General features: G+C 44.0%; 1 protein-coding gene across 2 annotated transcripts in view; it reads right to left on the bottom strand.

Moving 5' to 3' along the window:
• Nucleotides 1-14,302, bottom strand: part of SLC13A3 (solute carrier family 13 member 3) — a 679,238-nt gene that overhangs the window by 164,027 nt on the left and 500,909 nt on the right. The gene's annotated exons all lie outside the window — the stretch shown is intronic.

Raw genomic sequence — 14,302 nt, 5'->3', positions numbered from 1 at the left:
ACTCCCTGTCTCTCTGCTGCCCCTTTCTCTCTATCGTTCTCCCATCAGCTCCCTCCCCCTCCCAGCCTCTCTGTCATTCTCTGTCTCTCTCCCTCTCCCACCACATCTCTCTCCCTCGGTCTGTCTCTGCCTCTCGGTCTCTCTCCCTCAGTCTGTCTCTCTCGCTCTCCCATTATCTCCTTCACCCCCAGTCTCTCTCTCATTCTCCGTCTCTTTCTCTCTCCTGCCTCGTCTCTCCTTTGTTCTTTCTTTCTCTATCCCATTATCTCCCTCACCCTCCCAGTCTCTCTCTCTCTCTCTCTCTCTCTCTCTCTCTCTCTCTCTCCGCCCCATCTCTCTCCCTCGGTCTGTCCCTCTCTCCCATTATTTCCCTTGCCCTCTGAGTCAGTCTCTCTCCCTCTCTCTCTCTCTCTCTCTCTCTCTCTCTGTCTCTCCACCCCTCGGTCCGCCTCTTTCTCACTCTCATTTTTGTACAGCCCTCCATTTATTTCTAGCTAGACTTTCGCTGCACACACACACGCAAAATCAAATCTAAAAGTGTATTTCCAGTCATATGGACTTCACCTGCATCCTGAAAAAAAAGAATCTCTCAAATTTACACCCAGCCCTTCACTCACCCCTTCTATATTACCCTCACCTGGAATTACTCTTGAAACACAAGTCCCTTCCAGTCAAAAAAGCCAACGATTTAGAACTGCAACCTCACCAGAAGCTATGTTAGCAACCCTGTCCAGTTATATTTTCGAAAAAATAGTTTCTACATATAAAAGTTTTAAAAATAAAAATTCGAATGCATTTTTTTATGTTAAAGGGTTTAGTTTAGTTTTGCATAGTAAAATAAGTGTTTTTTAAAAAAGAAAACGGGTTGGGGGGAACCCCCCATTAAATAAAAAAAATAAAAAAATGCATTCAAAAGTTTTTTTTCTTCGATGCTTTTGTGTCGAAACTTTTAACTGTCGAAAAAAATTACTATAAACCGTTAGGAACTCAACAGAATTACGGTGTTAATAGCTTGTATGGGCTGTTTAACCAATGCATTGACCTCCCACACCAAGGGAACGCTAGCTTGCTGCCTGAAAAGAGTAGTCAATGTGCTATCTGTATATTCTGACTTTTTTAGGTAAAGTATTCAAATGTTTAAAAAAATTCCACCGAGACTGTATTTTGAGGGAACATAATGAAAGCAGAGGGGCATGGTGAGTGAAGGCTCTATCCCAAAACACGCGTTTTCCTTAAATTTGAGAATAACTATCACTATTATTAAGCATGCAGTACTGGATGTTAGATTTTTGATCAGTGCATATGGAGTAATTCTCGGTTTCGGGTATGAAGGGCTGGTGCCTTACAGAATAGGTTGTATCAGAGAGCTCGCTAAAGGCGATCTGCATCACTATTGCCAGCAATACTACCACTTAAAAGCAGGAGAAAGACATCTTCTCCAGGGCGTGCTTGTAAGAAGGCAAAGATGAGAGGAAGGCTAGCTTATCTCAATATGTTCATTTTTGGCATCGAGTGAATCACTGAAATTGAAACTCAAAGCTAACTGTTAACCAATGCCTTTAGGTTTTTCAGTACGGTTTGTGCAGAGCTGGCCTAACAAGTGCCTCACGTAATGCAAAAATAACAAAAATGGTAAAGTACACGGATTCATATTACGATATACTTGCTTCCAAGCTCTGTTATTACACTGACAAATCATTGAGATGTTGGTAGTTATAAATCTCTATTATAACCCTGCATGTTCCACCTTGGATGAGATCCTTAAGCGCAATGCAGAAACACTGTCAGATGCCATGGGTGAGGGAGAAGCTCTGGGCATTTTGATAGGAGATCTGAATTCACATTGTCTAGCCCCATTTTATAGTCTGAATGGAAAAGGTATGAATGTGGAGAACAGACTTCTTTAATGAGTTGGACTTGGTTGTTTGTAACGGGAGTGTGGAGAGAGACCTCAGTTCTGCTTTTACGTGGGAGGGAGATGGAACGAAGTCTGTCATTGATTGCATTATTCTATCCGGAAACCTGTTTGATCGCTGTGTCAGGATGCAGATTAGAACTAAAGAAAAAAGAAACCATAGCATGCTGACTGCCAAACTACGTGGGGGAAGAAATATGTCGGAGAGTGGTCATCATAGAGACCTACTGGTAAATCAAGGGTGTAATAGAGTGGCCAATTTAAAAAAAAATGGATGTGGACTGATAAAACAAATGTGAAAGAGTCCGTGGGGTCGTTAACCTTTGAGCAACTAACCCTAGCCTGCTCTTCAGACCACTTTCAATTTTTTTAATGGGAATTGGATAAACCCCGCATGGGTAGGAATACTCGATCGCCAACTCATAAATATCAATTTGATCAGGAGACCTGGCAACGCAAAAGAGAATTTAGGGAAATCTGAGAGATTTGAAAGAGCTGTGAATAATTCTGTGTTTCTAAAGCAGAGGAGAACAATGTTGGCAGTGTATCAGAATTGGAATGGGTCCAACAGATTTCTAAAAGTTCAATGCCAAGGTGAACAAATGCTAGAGACCCTGATTACAAAGATCACCCGCAATTTCTGGTCACAAGTAAATGGTGTGAAAGCTTTGCAATCTAGCTGTCAAAGCAATTGTGTTTAGGAAGATCTATGGTGCACGCAGTTCAGGAATGTGTAAAATCAATCAGGATGTGGCCATTGTGTCTTCAAATGTTCTGTGGTCTCAGTACTCTTCTCTGGAAGTGGAGGGAAATCTTATTAAAAAAATCATTCAGTTCTAGGGCATCTGGTCCAAATGGACTGTCTAACTCCATTTTAAAAGCAGATCCGGCTACCTGGACCATGATCCCACATCTTCTCTTTGAAAGTTGCACAGAAATGAGGAAATTTCTGGTTAGCTGTAAAATGGCTGTAATTATTCCAATCTATAAGAAGGTCGAATGGGCTGATCCAAACAACTATCGGCTGATCGCCCTTATGGATGCGGACAGCAAGATTTTTGGCTGGGCCGTTTTGATAGAACTGGAAGATAGGGCAGAAAGCAATGGTATCTTGGATAAAGCACAAATTGGCTTCAGAAGAGTTGTGTGAAAGACCTTAAATCCTTAAATAGCCTAATAGTGCATATGCTGAGATAACTCATGAAAGTTAGGCAATCCCCCTCTCTATGTCACCATGATTGACCCCTCTAATGCTTTTGATAACATAAACAGAAACCGTCTGTGGGCAAAGCAGAGATTGGGGCATTCCCTCTGGCCTATTAGCAATCCTGGCACATCTGCATCAAGACACAACTGTTCAGGTCAGATTAGATGCCCTGGGGCATCTATCAAGGCCCATAAATACAGAGAGGGGAGTGAGGCAGGGATACATTCTTGCTCCCTGCTTCTTTAATTTGTATCTGGCGGACCTAAATGATGCACTGTGTAGACATACCTTTGTAAGCCCTTAAATCGGTCTGCGTAAGAACACCTGGATCGCTTACGCTGATGATATTCTACCATTAGATTTTGCTCCTGGAGGAATTCAACAATTGTTGTGGGCAATGAATAGCTATGCATCAGAAAATTAGTTGGTGATCAAACATAGAAAAACTAATATAATGAGGTTTTGTAATCCGTCCTGAAAGGGGACACAAACTAAATGGTGTATTGATGCACAATCCATCTCCCTGGTGGGGGAAACTACCTATCTTGGTTTTAGACTCACAGCACATCCTAACAGGATGATGGCGGAGGGCCGCAATAAGTCCAACATAGATCAGTTGGCTGCGCAGACATTGACTAAAAAGGTAACTTCTGTTCATACCACAATATCAAGGTTGGTAGAGGATTTAATGACTAATCCGATCAGCATGAAGAGGATGATAAATGAGATAGATTGGTTAACAACAATTGAGGAAATGAGCTCATTGAGACTTCTCAGTAGCTTCTCAACCCTGGACAAGCCTAGAGGAGTTCTGCCAACCTACTTGACAGGGTTCCCCGATAATACTGGGAGGAATTTGCTATTACAATTCCGATTGAGCATACTACCCACTGTCTAGTCGGTCTCGGAAGAAGGCCCCAAAGGAGTTGTGTCCTGCATGTCATGGTGATATTAGACAAACGCTGCGACATGTTATGATTCAGAGCTCTGGAAAAAAATAACTGATGATGTCATCTTTTGGCTACTTTGTACATGAGCTGGAATGGCTGCTGACTGAAGATTTTTGGTATAGACTGTCCTCAGGGCATGACATATTTTTTTACACATTGAGCTCATAAAAATGTTGAGATTACTTGATTTGTATAAAGATGTTATGTTTTATTGATTTAGAAACCCTGAGGATTGATTGATTTATTTTGTTTATTTAAGTAAAAATGGAAAATGTAATATTTAAAATATGTTTTATTTAAGATGATTTATGTTGTCCTATGTTAAAAGGCAATTAAATAGCTAACATTTTAATAAAAAAATGTAAAAAAAATATAAGTCAACCAATGCCTTTAGCTTTTTCAGTACGATTTCTGCAGAGAACGTTTTCGATATAGTAACTAAAGCAGTGACACCATTCAGAGGTAGGCTAGGTGTAGCGACTTCTACCCCATCTTATCCTTCGGCATCCCTGGTATTGCCCTGCACCCATTGGGGGTGCAAGGGACAGAAAGCATACAGGGCTCTCGTGTTCTGAATTAATTGCCTCTGAAACATGAGGCTATGTAAGCAGACAGTGTCCTGGCTAAACTTTCAGCCCTGTCTTCAAGAGCTCAATATTAATCGCTGCAGCAGTGGCCCACTTCATGTGCTTCACCAGACAGTCCCTCTTAGTGCTGGCCTGACCTCCTCCTTATCAGATCTGACCTGGGTTGGGGTCTAACAATGCAGTTTTGCTGTCTACTGCTGCTTGTATACAAGTGAATGATGCTTAGAGGGTGATTTTCTTGTTTGTTTTCATGGTGACACAGGCCAGCTAAAGATCACTGGTGAGCCGCTCCATTTCATTTCTAATAAATGAAGTCGCAGCGTGCAAATAAATTATGCATGTATGAATTGTAAAGTGAAGCATGCATTCTCTGCGACTGCGCATCTTCATATATAAGCAGCATGTGTACACAGGATGTGCTATTGTGCAAGCATACTGTAATGGATCATTGGAGGCTGTGCTTGGCATATGCTGGTAGTGGTGTCCAATGTTTTACAGTAGAATATAGACTGCACTTTTTTATCTCATTTTCCTCACTTGAAATGCAGGGGTTAGGTATGGGAGAGGAAATATGGGATGAGGAGAGGGTTGAAGGGGAGCGGGGGGTGGGAGGTGGGGCAGGGGGTTGTTTGGCCAAAAGAAATACGTTAAAAACCGCTGTGGATAAATGTGCACTAAGAAACACATGGAGGAAACGATGCTAGCAAAGGGACATACATATGAGGCTCAACCTCACCTCTGCTGATTACAATGCATATTGTTAGTGGGGCTAGCTCAATGAGGTATGCAGTCTTTTCTGACACGGGTCCAGCTTGCACTTCACAAGCGTGCAACTCAGCAGAGTTACCTTGGCCCTTCATCTTTGTAAGATTGATAACTTAAGTACCATTATATTAAACAGTAACAGGTTGTATTACAACGCTTAAAGGCAGGATGAACCGTTCTGAAGCACTATATATAAACCTGATCTCATTATGATCCATTGTCTGGCATTCACTGGCAGTATGAGGCAATTGAGTTTACACTTGGTATACGATCCAAGCAACTGGATATGAAAGGATGTGACTTACATATGATGGCTATAACCGACACTAACCAGAATTAGATGGCATTGCGACAGATCCAGCATATCAAAGATGTGTTCCTGATTTTAGAAAATACTTATCTTTTCTAAGATAACCCTGTGTTATTCTTGGTCTTGTTCTGGTCTGCACTTTGTAGCATTTCTTCTTTGATAATTTTTCAGCACATAATAAGATCCAAAGATCAAAGAAAATGGTTGTGTCATTAAACTCTGTGCATAGCATTTGCTGGCAAAACCTTCACATATTTGTCTGTATCTTAGATATTGTACGCTTGCCAAACACATGAAGTCTTTTTCAAGTTTATGGCAACCTATATTGAATGAATAATCAAAAGAGAGGTTGAGACGCTTCGGGGGCCATCCACAGAAGAACAGGTCAATGGGCTGTGTTTGTGCTGGTAGAGGGACTCCCATACGTCTTTATGCACATGTTTGGGTACTTTGGGTTCTCACCCTAAGTTACCCTGGGTAAACCAGATGCGGACCCCTTGCACACTGTGCTCAGAGAGGCACAGCTCCACCTCACTGATGAGCCCCGACTAGGTTGAAACAAGTGTCTGGGTTGCTGTTGGTACTCTTGTTCAGAGTAGATTTGCCTAGCATTTCAGTGCTGGACTACCTTCGCGTGGGACAAAGACTGATATGCCTATGGAAATTTCTCCTCTGTGAAAAGCACATTGAGCTGAAGCATGGTTGAGACTCTCCCGGGGGCCATCCACCCAAGAACTGGTCAATAGGATGTATGTGTGCCGGAAGAGGGACTCCGAGACCTCTTTTTGCATATAATGAATGAATGCGCGATATAGGGCTATACCAGGTATCGTGGGCACTGTGGCTCAAAAGCAGTGATTGTGTAGAAGATGTGATTGTCAGCTGCAGATTGTGGCACAACTAGACCAACCCCGGCCTAGGGGTGCAGACAACCGCTTCACAAAAGGAATGCCCTCTTAATCCCTGCACATCAACACATGATGCGTTTAGGTCCCCCGCCAGAATGACATGTTGGTTGTGATCTGTCCCTAGCCATGCCAAGAGCAGGGAATCCAGCTTGAGATGAAGATCTGCGAGTGGTATGCTTGCATGATTCCAGTACACATTCACAACCCAAACATTTTCTTTTAGGTATGGAAAATAGATATTAATGGCCAACAATTCATTGGCCGCAACCTCAAAGTGGCTGCAGTCGCAGTTCAGGTCTACCGTGACCACCTGACCCCCCTTTGGCCGGCCTTTTACTCCTCCAATTGCATTCTTGCAATAAATGTGATAGCCTTCCAGATCAAAAGCATAAGGGGACATGGTTTCTTGGAGCAAGTTCACATCTACCAACGGTTAGAGATTCAACCCTAGTTCCGCTTATCTAAAATAACCACACATATTCAATATTACCACATGCAGCGGTTTTTTAAACATCTCGATTACGGCCTCAAGCCAAGACCAGTCCTCCACTCCCACTCTTGTGACTGCAAGACTCCGTGGTGCATGAGGTAACTGGTTCCTGCAATGTTTTCTGAGGTGGATTCAAGGAGTTCCCAGCCAACTCTTGATTTTGCAGTTCATCCACGTCATACCTTATAGTTTTGAGGACTTCCCGATTGTTTCACAATTTGTACTATCAGATTAGTTGCAAAGTAGCATACCAAGCTCTCTGCTCCTTTTTTGGGGAAGGCTTTCTTCTGGATGTCGTCTGAGCGCAACGCACTTAGTGCAGAAATTGCCTGGAACCCCTTGATCATTTGGCCCCGATTCATGTGAAGTTGGCCACATGTTTGCGGGCTAATAGACCAGACCATAATAGTTCCTTGAAATTTGTCACAAATTACTTGTGGTGTAACAGCTGGCAAATTCTGGTTCTGCGTAGTTTTCGTGGAAGATGTTGTAGAGTCCTGGGTGTGTTGGACCTGCACATTCACCTCCACTACCGACTGTGATAATTGAGGACTGCTTTTGTCTTCCTCATTGATTATCGTTTCTTCTGTTTGGTGAGACTATGCTGATAAGGGCTCAGTGGTAATCGTGTTAGGAGTACCAAGAAAATAAATTATTTTTGATTTCTTTTTTAAACGTTTTCTTGGTGCCAGTACGCTTAGACACCACATTAGTTTCTGTATGCTCATTGGTGAGCTTATTTTGTTCAGGAACCTGCCTGTTCCGATAGAGCGCTGAAGAATTCCTTTGAATTGTTGCCGCCGTTTCCATTTAGGGCTGGGATATTTTTGCTCTTTTTTTAGAACGCTTGTTGTTTCCCCTTCCTTTTTGCCTGTTTATTCTTATCCATCCCCCTTGTGCACTCTGTGTTGATGCCTCGGTTGTGTCACTGAGAGACTGCCTGAAGGTTCACCGATTGTTGTAGTTAATGGTGAGTAGTTCTCTCTCAAACCTGTGACCACTGGTGAGGCAACTTGATGTGGCGTTACATCCATGTTAGGGACCTCATTGACTTCAGTCCTTCTGCTCTCAGGCACCACTTGCTTGCACAGATTGTGAGTTTCTGACCTTGTGGTCAATAGCTGTTTTACCCCCCAGGTCGAGTGAGTTCAACTTCTGGGCGTTATTTTGCACCACCTCTTTCATGTTGTTGTATAGCCTCAGAAGTGACTCCAATAAAAGGTGGAGGGCTGAGAAAGAGGCTAGTCCCAGTGAGTCCCGTCCTGTCATAATGTGATGTATTTTGGAGTAAAGTAGTTGTCATTGGATAGGTGCTTCAAGATTGTTCGTATCCTCACTGTGGTCGTTTAGTCAAGTAACAAACTGTACAGATGGCTCGGACCTTGCGCCTAGTCATGATCATCTGTTACAACTTCTGAGATGCTTCCTCTATCCCCTTTGTAGCCTGTGCTGTGGCCTCGTTCCATGATGCTGTTCATGTCCATTGCCACTTATACCACTCATGACCTTTTTTTCCAGCACAGCTACTGATTATGAGAATCACTACCATAATTAGCAAATCATGCATCTTTTACCTTTCCTGACGGCGTCCGTCATGCTGTGTGAAGGGTTTTGACCCATGTTGAATCAATAGACTGGGTAGATGTGGGGATGAGCTGTCGCCGCCCATTATTCTATCCCAGGACAAACTGAATCAATAGACTGGGTGGATGTGGGGATGAGCTATCGCCGCCCACATTCACGCCAGAATCCAGGAGAACTGCGCAGTTGGCACAAGACCACTCTAAAGATTGAACCTTCTTGTGGGGGGGGTTCCACATAACCACTAATGTCAGGATGCCTATCAGAACAATAGCAAAAATCTCCTGTCAAATTCAAGACAACTCAAAAATGGATGCAGTACTGACAAATTCTCCAAGTTGGTGCTAGCGGTCTAAACTCTGACAGGGAAACTGTATTTAGGAGTTGCAAGAGGGGCAGGGACTTCAAAGCATGTTGGTTAATTGAAAATCTTAGCCACCTGCTGTTCCCAGAGGCCAAGAGGCAGGGAAACCTTAACACCTCAGAGATTCCCACACCAGGAGGCAGGATATCACATGACCCTGTTGATTGATTGAGGAGGGACTTCCAGGCAGCCTGTTGGAGCCCACACAAAAGGCTCTTTCTGTTGAATGGGGTATGTTAATTTTGAGTGTTTCCATTCAACAGCCCTCTGCCACCAAGGAGAGACATGTGATCACTGACCCACCCATACTTCTGGAGGCGGACCCAAACACTTTGGGGAGTTGAATTGCAACAAATATATATTTTATAGAAACAGTGATAATTTATTGTAACCAAATGACAGGAATGTACAACTTTGAGAGTCTTAGTTTGAAAAATGCCCTCACGATTTGAGTCCAAACTCCAATTTGTACCATGTTCTGGGGCAAAACACCGCTAATTATGAATATTGTAGACAATGTACTTAAGCTAGAGACATGGACAGTTACTGGGATATATGTGGAAGGGAAATGTACCTTTGTATAATTTTTGATGAAAAACCAATGTTGCAAAACCCACTAAAATCGAAAATAAGTTGCCATTTTTGAATGCAAGCTCCTAGAAACGCCAGAGTCGGGACAGGGACTATCTTTAGTAATATATGATGTGTGTATGTGATGTCAAACAACTGTGTACCTGGGAAATATGTATTTGGATCAGGAATACATTTGTGTGCACATTGACCAGGGGAGTGTCATTTCTGCAGGTCATAAAAATGACATCACTCTGACACACTATCCCTTCCCAAATCAGGGACCAAAGAATCTATTGACCTATCAAATCAAGAGAGGGTCAGGCTTAGTGATGCTAGCCTCTCCACCCACTTTTAAAAACACATAAAAAGAGACTGCTGGAACTGGTAGGGAGATTCAATTCCATTTTCTGCGGGACGCTCTGCCGTGAGACTCCAGACTTCACATCCATCAATCTCCAAAGACCAGAACTTTACTTCAGAACTTAAAGCAAGGGCCTAAACCCACAAACTGAGAACTCTTCTCAGCAGGCCTCAGCATCCTTAAAATCATTTGCAAACTATTCCACAGCCGGGCGAGCTGTTTGAATTCTTTGCCAAGAACAATTGCCAGAGACCAGACCAGAGATCCAGAGAGCTGACCCAGACCGCTGTGAGCAGAACCAGAGATCCGGATCGCTGTGAGCAGAACCGGTGCCTGATTGACCCGCCGAGCAGACAGAACCGCCGCCGGACGTGTTGACCAGATCCGTGACGAGGCCTAGTTCGAATTTATATTGTGAGTACCTAGCAGAACTGTGCAGAACCAATCTCTTAGTTAAAATAATCTAATTCAAACTATTTTAACCTAATTAGAACAGCCTTTTAGAAATCGTGTCATCTGTCATTTGTAAAGCTGCACAACTGTCACCTGTCAATTCTGCAGCTGCAAGCTGTCACCTGTCATTTTGAGTTTTACTTTAAATCCGAAAATCTACCTTTATTAAATCGTCCGTATCTCTGGAACCGTTTGTCCTAGAACCGACTTCCTACTCCTTATACTTTTTCCGCAATCGCGATTTACGCACTCGCGAAATTTACCGCGATTTGCGATTTGGCTCAATTTCTCCACTTGTCAAAATAGCAGCCCCATTCTTTCCTTTGTTAAAGTCCGTTAGCAACCTGGTAATAACTCAGAGCATTGCTAAAGTGAGCCTGAACTAATACCATCAGGCATCTCTCACTCACCCTGAACCTCTAGAGGGAATTAAAAGCAATTTTAGCACCTTTTCACTTCCTTGCAAACCACATTAAAGTAATTTGCCTGTGTTTAAAACTCATCCCTGTTTTCTCTAAGCTTGCTGGGGGAACTGGAACTGTGTACTGCATTATAAAGTGTGATTTGTTGGGATTCTTGAAGACTGTGTGCTCTCCTTCCATTTCTTGTATTGCAGAGGGGGGGAATGAATTGTCAAAAGAAAAAGTGATTATATTACCTTTTGCTAAAATCATAACAAGTTATTTCTGTACTGCATTTTATTCCACCTTGCATTTCCTTGAAACCATCAAGCATTTCAGCTACCTCATCCTCTACACTACTCCTAAGTAACCAAATCAGTGTACCCCTGTAACATTATCCATTGTTGATCACGGTCATATTCTGAAGTGTGATATCAGTTATCAATTTATTTATAAAGTGTGATAGATATATATTGTTGAATTGTCCAAATAAACCTTTTTAATTTGCAAAACAAGCCTACTTCTTGGCTCAGTGGGGTCAGGGGGATTCTAAGAGGGGGGTGTTATACAAGGGTTGTCATCCAGAGTACTGAACTGGACATAAAAATACATCAATAATGGTTTTCCTCAGCATCCCAGACTAGGCATTGACTTAGCTATAGTGTTGATTGAATATCGCTTACAGCTGCCGCCAAGCCTTTGCCCTTTCCAATATGGCTGGCGCAACGCGGGCTGAAAGTGAGGCTGTTTACTTCTGTTGCTAAGTAACACATGCTGCATTACCCAATCAGCGTGACCGTAAGGCGGTAGCCGTTGTGTGGTAAAGGCCTAGGTTAAAGCCCTGTTTTACCTCCTGTTTGCCGCACTTGCCGACGTCAGACTCTAACCAAACCCTTCCAAGGGGAGCGTGGCATGAGCATCCCATATACCTGATGCTTGATTTTGCACTGCTCCAATATCTGTAAACCTATATGGCATAGAAACTCAATGACTTCTATCTAGGCCCAATGCATCACGTATGTTGTTCTAACCTGCTAATCTAATTCACTGTGTATCTATCTATAGTACCGAGGGCAACGTAACCTGTTGCAGAATGATTAACCCGTTTGTTACTACGCCTCACTGCTCACGTTCTAGCACTGTCTAACTTACATTGTGCCCTTCTATAATACTTAAGCGCACGTAACCTATGTAGATTGCTTTCGTGCCATTGCTACAGCCTGTACACGTTACAGCTTGCATGTTATTGTGACACCCTCCTATGTATCCTCGACCTATGCTTTTATAGTTGATATATGATATGATATATGATATGGCATTTATAACGCGCCTCTACACAAGTGTTTCAAGGCACGACGAGGCAAGGGAGGGGGAACAAAGGAAAGACAGACAACGATCCTATGAGGCCCAGTGTCATTCAGATCGCGCAAGTGCATGGGAAGGGGGAAAGGGAGAAGTGCGGGGGAAGGGAGAGGGGAAAGTGCAGTACATGGAATAATAGAATAAATAAGATAAATAAAAAATGGCCAGCTGGTGGCAAGTGCAATGTAAGTGCAGACGTAAGTGCTGGTCGGGGGACTGTAGGGATACAGAAATCAGTCCCCAGGTGCAGGGGTTGCCAGGGAGGCAGTGCAAGTGGGCAACTGGCGGGGTCTGGGCCTGAGTTCAGAGGGTGGCCAGGTAACCAGTGCAGTTTCTGTCAGGAATTCAGCAGGGGAGAGGCAGAGAGAAGGCAGATGCAGAGAGGAAGGTTTTGAGGTGCTTCCGGAACTTGAGATGGCTGGAACAGCAGGAAGGCTGTTCCAGAGGGAGACCCCTGCTGAAGAGAGAGACTTACAACCAACTCATTGCTTGGAGAAGCGACTGACCCTGAGGGAGTTGGAGGCAGATGAGCAAAGACATCAAGAAGGAAGATATTTAGGAAGAGAGAGTTGAAGGTATTGCAACCCCAGAAGGCCTTGTGGACAATGCAGAGGGTTTTGAACCTAATTCTCGCAGCCACTGGGAGCCAGTGCAGAGATTTCAGTCCTGGAGAGATACGATCCCTGGGCTTGAGGCCAAGGACAAGTCTCGCAGTCCTGTTTTGGATAAGTTACAGAGGGCGGAGAGTAGAGGCAGGCAGATTTAGATGGAGGCTGTTACAATAGGCCAACTTAGAGAGAACCAGGGCTCTGGAGACAGTGAGCCTCTCTTCTGGGGGAAGGAGAGGAAAGGAAGAATACCTCTGAGGAGGTGCAGCTGGTAGTGTGACTTCTAAGAGACGTCAGAGATGTGAGGAGAGAAGGAGAGTGTGGAATCGAAGATGACCCCAAGGTTTTTAGCCCTGCAGGTGGTAGCAGGAAGAGGGCCAAGAGAGGCCAGCCAGAAAGCTACACGGAAGGAGGGAGAGGGTGTGCCGATGAGTAGAATCTCTGTCTTACTGGCATTAAGGCAGAGTTCATTAAAGGCACACCACTCCTGGATGGCAGACAGGCAGTCAGAGATGAGGGAAGGAGAGGAGGAGGCTGTGAGTAGCCTGAAAATGAGCTGGGTATCATCCGCATAGCCCTGAAAGTTGTGGCAGAGAGCGGCGATGTGGTGGGCAAGGAGTGCCAGGAATTGGTTGAACAGCCAGGGAGAGAGGTTAAATCCCTGGGGGACACCACAGGTAGAGAAAAATATATTGCAGAGGAAGGACCCAAGTTGGGCCTGGGAGGGTCGGTCAGGGAAGAAAGAAGTCAACCACGCCAGAGCCTGACCAGTGATACCCAGGTTATCACAGAGACGGTGGAGCAGGATGTCATGGTTGACAGTGTCAAAGGCAGAGGAGAGATCAAGCAAGATGAGAACACACAGGTCTTCACGGATGTTCAGGAGAGCAGTGTCCATACTTCTGGCAGCTCTGAAGCCAGACTGATGGTCACGAAGACAACCAACATATTCAGTGTGTAGATTGAGCTGGGAGATGGCCAGTTTCTCCAGGAGCTTGCCCAGGAAGGGAGTGATGGAGATTGGGTTATAGTTAGCTGGGCAGGAGGGGTCGGCAGAGGGTTTCTAAAAAAGAGGGTGCACAAGGGATTGCTTTGGGGGGTATGGGAAGACTCCAGTGGTGAAGGAGTGATTACAGAAATCAGCCAGGGCAGGAGCCAGGGAGTTGATGTGGTCCTTGATAGTTTTAGAGCAACAGGGGTGATCCTGTTTCGACTAGGTTTTCATAGATCTGTACTATTCAAGTAAATCCTCCTAACTAATGTATGACATTCAGCTCGCTTGTCATTGTACTACTCTGTTAACCTCTGAATGATCCAGTTACAACCAACACTTGCTGCTAATGACTATCCTTGTATGTTGATAACCTCAATGCTTGGACTGTACAATCCTATTGTTGATTACCTACTACCTGAACTCATTAGCTAGACCTGCTGAGTGCATACCTTTTTATCATCCTTAACTGATTA

Source organism: Ambystoma mexicanum, chromosome 3p (genome assembly GCF_040938575.1).
Source record: "Ambystoma mexicanum isolate Mex_15411 chromosome 3p, UKY_AmexF1_1, whole genome shotgun sequence".
Taxonomy (NCBI): Eukaryota; Metazoa; Chordata; class Amphibia; order Caudata; family Ambystomatidae; genus Ambystoma; species Ambystoma mexicanum.
Note: the sequence above shows the minus strand (reverse complement) of the source record. Positions and strands in the feature narration are given on the sequence as shown.